The 5,959-nt window shown below is 32.8% G+C and overlaps 1 protein-coding gene across 1 annotated transcript in view; it reads right to left on the bottom strand.

Annotated features, from left to right (window-relative positions):
* Positions 1-3,112, bottom strand: part of LOC106474843 (ras and EF-hand domain-containing protein homolog) — a gene marked incomplete at its 3' end in the record, with an annotated part of 23,007 nt that extends 19,895 nt beyond the window's left edge. Inside the window, exon 1 of the mRNA XM_013935538.2 lies at positions 2,522-3,112. The remainder of the gene's footprint in view (positions 1-2,521) is intronic.
* Positions 3,113-5,959: the final 2,847 nt, after the last annotated feature.

Raw genomic sequence — 5,959 nt, 5'->3', positions numbered from 1 at the left:
ACTATTCGTTGGTAAAAGAGTAGCCCAAGAGTTGGCGGTGGGTGGTGATGACTAGCTGCCTTCCCTCTAGTCTTACACTGCTAAATTAGGGACGGCTAGCGCAGATAGCCCTCGTGTAGCTTTGCGCGAAATTCCAAAACAAACAAACAAACAAACAAACCAATTTAATAGAGATAGACTAGATGGGAAGTCAGTTCATCTCTTCTTCCATATGAATTCGGTACAGCCGTATCAATCATCATTATTGACGCTAATTACTAATGACACTAATCGCTCTTCATTTAATAAAATTTAGCAAATTTGTGCTTAAACGTTGGCAATAAAGAATGAAGAATAACCGTCCACCTGTAAGAATCTTTTGAAAACTTGAGCTAGAAACTGCTAATCTAGTTTGCTTGGCCTAACCTACACTTAATTTCCACAGTCACTTTAAACTTAACTACTTTTATAAACACACGCTATAATTCACAGCGATTCACACACTTTACTTACGGTGCCTACTGCTCGCTTCTCTCGATTATTTCTCTTCAGTCTATCTCCGGCTTATATACTAAAAACGAGGTCGTCTAGCAAACGCTGGGATATTCGTGAGGTTGCCCGTTAAGTCACGATCCTTCTATAAACGCCAGCGCACATGCTCCCAGCGTCACGTGACTTCCGCTGTCGTGACAATACTTTTATATAAATCACCCTCTAGTCATCCGTGTGTTGACGTCTCTTTTTTAGCGTAAAGCTACACAATAGGTTTATATACACTTTGCTTTCTACAAGTATCGAGCCACGAATGTCAGCTTAATATGCCGTTAAACGTATTGCTGAAAACTTAATCAGGCTAAAATGAGAGCAGTGATCAAAGTTATAGTTTTATAACATGATGATTCAGGCTACATTGAGAGTAAATTAGTAGTGATAGTTTTATAATATGATAATTCAGGCTAAAATGAGAGCAGTGTTCAAAGTTGTCGTTTTATAATATGGTAATTCAGGCTAAAAATGAGAGCAGTGTTCAGAGTGATCGTTTTATAATATGATAATTCAGACTAAAATGAGAGCAGTGATAAAAATGATAGTTTTATAATATGATAATTCAGGCTAAAATGAGAGCAGTGTTCAAAGTTATCGTTTTATAATCTGATAATTCAGGCTAAAATGAGAGCAGTGTTCAAAGTTATCGCTTTATAATATGATAATTCAGGCTAAAATGAGAGCAGTGATAAAAATGATTATTTTATAATCTAATACTTCAGACTGACAAAAGAATAATGTTAGAAGTGATTGGCTTGAAGCCTAATATTTCATACTAGGAAATGAACAACGTATAAGAATTGTCTGTTTGTGTTTAGCAGAAAGATATATCGGGCTATCTACCGTGTCCACCGCGGGAAATCGAATCCCGGGTTTTTGCGTTGTAAGTCCGTAAACGTACCACTTATCTACCAGGGGAAATAACTCTTAATTGTTTTTTTTAATAACCCAAAATAGTTGACAAATGAATCATTTATCAATGAAAACTATATTGACGAAAACTTTTAAAGCACGAATATGATTTTATCCTGTGCCATAAATCTTTATGGAAATAAAATCTATATCTTTTTAAACAATCACCCGAATGCGTGAAAAACTTTCAGAAATTTTTCTTTTGTATGTTGTTAAGCGCAAAGCACACAATGAGTTAACTGTGCCGTTGCTCACCACGGGGAACGAAACCTGGTTTTTAACATTATAAGCCTTCAGACTTGCTTCTGAGCCACTGGGGGGAGGGGGGTCGAAAGCAACACATATAATTTATTGTATCATTGAAATATCAACTATAAGCTGTTCGTTATCACAGACTTGCTATATTTCCTGATATGTTTTATTAAATTACGATGTTATGCGGATAACACTATAGTAACAATGCTGATGTCAATGTTAAAAACTAGAGAGCACAAAAAATTGATTGCAGAAAATGGGTCGTTTAAAACTGTGTAACGAAAAGCTTTTATTCATACATAAATATATGATTATATGCAATTTTTGTGATAATGATACATTTTAATAAATAAACTGACTTGGTGAATGATTTAGTTAAGGAGTTCAACGAACTTCTTTTAAACAAAAATATACTTGTTACTTTCGTAAAAAAAACACTGCCAGGTAAAAAACTAAACTCAAATAAATATAAGTTTATCAAATGACGAGATAATTTTTGTGTTTTATATCTCACACTTCTGTTCTTACCCTAATACGAAGGTCCTTCTCAGATTTCTTCGGTTAGGCTTCGAGTAAAAACGTGTTCGAATTCCCCGAACAGTTGAACTGACGTTTAAATAAAGTATAGTACAGTACACATTTAATCACTCATACGTCACTAATTTTTACGTGGACTAATTACGATTTTTGTCGTTGATCTTGTAAAAAAAAACGCATAAGGATATATTATCCTTGTTATTAACAACTAACCTCATATTACGAAACATCAATCCATCGTGTACGAGATTTTCAAAGGAAATATCGACTTTAATGTCAAGCAAGTACTTACCTTATTAATTCTAGGCTTATCTTCCCTGTCACATTGCAACTCGTTATAAGATCTCGATAGCGGGGACAGATTTCACAAACATATCTCTGTATATGAATATAGTCAGTATATCAGGCGGATAAGGATGATAAGCACCTTTAGGAAGGATTTTGTTTGATTCGTCTAAACGAATGTAATTCTAGTCAAGGATAATTCTTTAAAACTCAGTTGGTTTAATAAAACTAGTGCTCTTATTAAGAGGAAACATTGATATTCCCTGTTACATATGTGAGATGAGAATACATACGTAAAACTAATAACTAAATCTTGTAATTAAGGATTTTCTTGCCAAACGTCTCAAACTTTATATTGCATTTACATTAAACCGTTAACTATTGAAGAGATTCACTTTAATTGTACCGTTTCATAAGTTGTAAAGAAATCTGGGGCTACAGCTGCAGGGTACTCATAACTGAATCCAATAAACAACTGTACAAATATTACCATCCCGTTTCTGCGTCACATATATGTAGTTGTTTTCGCACGTGCAAGCTGTATGTATTCAAACACCTGTAAAACGGATATTTTTCTTCTTTTTTTTCAGAATTTGATTCTACTTTTATTCACTCACGTAAAATCATCAGTCCCTCTCGTGGCTCACATCAAAAGTCACGCTGGTACTTCTTTTTAGATTTGCCTTGATAAAATCCTATTGTGATTTTTCATTTCAGCTTCAGAAATTGAATGAAGTTTAATTATGTAATAACAACGATAAATTACAAAAGTGACTTCGCAAAGTTCCGTCATTTCAGAAATGTAAAATCAAAATTGAGGAAACTAAACAACTGTACTTTTCACAAATACATCATTTATACACGACCAAGGTTTCGCCAGTAAATGATGATGCCTTTACAGTTTCGTAATTTTTACAATTCCTCTTCCTTATCTGGTCACGTGGTTTCAACGCTATCGTGCATTTTAATTCTTGGAAAACCGCAAAGGATTGAAAAAAGTGTAGTGTTACAAATATAAATAGCCAAAATACCGTTATCTGGTTACAAATAGAAATGATTATATTCACGCTTCGCTAGGACAAGTGTTCACGGTCAAAAAAAGCGTAAATGTACAGTATATGTATAAACAACTGTTGCGTCTCTGTTCGTTTGATAATTTCCTGTAAAAATTCTTTCTGAAGAACTTCAGCAATACAAGTCCTTTCTTAAATAAAACTAGTTTATTCTTTCTCAATACAACTTTGCAATACACTTAATTTCCACAGTTACTTTAACTTAAACACACGCTATAATTCACAACGATTCACGCACTTTACTTACGACTTGACTCGATTATCTGTCTCTATATCTCCCTATCTATATACTCCCTATTATATACTAAAATAGAGGGCGTCTGGCAAACACTCGGGCCTTCATAATCCTTCTAGAAATTCATCACTTGTTACCAGTGTCACGTGACTTCCGCTGTCGAAACACAACGTTTCTTAGAATCTAATTTCTCTCATTGTCCAGTCCAGGTGGTGAGTTCTGGTATTAAACGAACAGTTTATGGGGCACTGACTTGTGGGAGAAAAAATATCTGAAATGCTATTTTGTATATACTTCTTATTTGGAGCCAGAATAGACAGATCAAAAGGACTGTACAAACAAGGTCTGCAGTGAACTTGTATTTATAACAGTTTTTTTCTGTCAGCGCTTAATCTGGAATATTTAAGTGTTTTGTTGTTTTAACTAACAAATGTTAGAATATCATCGATGTATCAGCCAATTACAGTTATTTATCATTAATATATTGAACAAGACATAGTGTATCATTGGTATAATAAGCAAAAGGAAGCATATCACAGATATATATATATATATCAGGACATGCGTTAATGCGTCATGCGGCCAAAACAACCTGCAGGACACACTGTGATAGTTTAGCGATTTTCCACCTTCTGTATCTCGGATAGTTTCGGTAATCCAAACTATTACATATCTTCCGTGGATGTGCTCTACTGGTCTTTACCTTCACATATCAAATTTCAAGGCAATCCATTAAAAAATACTTGAGACATGACATCTCCAATTTTGATTGAGTTTCTTCTATTATTTTCTTTGTACAAAAACATCGGAACTTTATTTGATAGAAAAATATACTTAATTGTTATGGATTTTATTTTATTTGGTACACTGACCGATCTTTACAACCTACAATTAGGAGTCTCAATTAGGGCAAAGTTATCGGCCAAAAACCGCTGAAATTTAACGAAAATTTATGCCCACGCCTACGCAAAAATTCACTTGAGCTATCGGTCCATATTTTTTTTACTACAGCTTCACCTAAGAGTAAAAATGGATCCTTTTTAGTTTTTGTCATTCGGTTTAAAGACGGCTGATATAGAGCAACAAAACTACAAGGTGAAAGAACTTGCAGATACATAAGTATTTTACAAAGTTTGTAACGAGAAAGAATAAACTAGTTTTAATTAAGAAAGGACTTGTATCGCTGAAGTTTCTTTGAAATAATTTTTACGGGAAATTATCAAACAAGCAGATACGTAACAGTATGTTAAACCAATGTAATCAACACATACTCATTTTACTGAGGTTAACTAGGTCACGACACCAATCACAAACCTAGTTTTGGTTATCTGTAAAGTAATCCGACACCAATCACAAACCTAGTTTTGGTTATCTGTAAAATAATTCTATAAAGTTATAAAGTTATCTTATCAAAACACAAGTTTCTTTCAGCGGACGTTTAAATAGATAGATTTAATGTAGTTTATAAGGTTTAAATATATAGATCTAACATGTTTTATAAGATACAAATATATAGATCTAACATTTTTTATAAGATACAAATATATAGATCTAATATGTTTTATAAAATACAAATATATAGATCTAATATGTTTTATAAGATACAAATATATAGATCTAACATGTTTTATACGATACAAATATATAGATCTAACATGTTTTATAAGATACAAATATATAGATCTAACATGTTTTTAACATATATTGTCCGTTATAGTAAATGAATTATACAAGGAAAAAAGCTTAATGCTTTTCAAAAGTCACTAATAGTTAGATTAAGTTTAGTTTGATTTGTTTTAGAAGGGGGAACAAGACTACAAACTGTCAAAGTCGGGGTTATTTTGTAAAATTAAAAATTATTAATTGTACAATTTTATACTCAAACAACAGAAATACGTCACGTAAGATTGAAAGTCACATGAGATGAATTGTTCTAACGCTGGGTGAATTAATTACCTTACGAGCATTGTTGTCGGATTACTTTACAAATAACCTAAACCAATTTTGTGATCACTGTCGTATTATTTTACATATAATCTAAATTTGTTTTGTGATTGCTGTCAGACTACTCTACAAATTATCTAAACTAATTTTGTGATTGCTGTCGGTTAATAATCATGATAAGATAACTTTATAC

The sequence above is a fragment of the Limulus polyphemus genome, unplaced genomic scaffold (genome assembly GCF_000517525.1).
Source record: "Limulus polyphemus unplaced genomic scaffold, Limulus_polyphemus-2.1.2 Scaffold7758, whole genome shotgun sequence".
Lineage (NCBI taxonomy): Eukaryota > Metazoa > Arthropoda > Merostomata > Xiphosura > Limulidae > Limulus > Limulus polyphemus.
The sequence above is the reverse complement of the archived record's forward strand: the minus strand, read 5'-3'. Positions and strand labels throughout refer to the sequence as shown.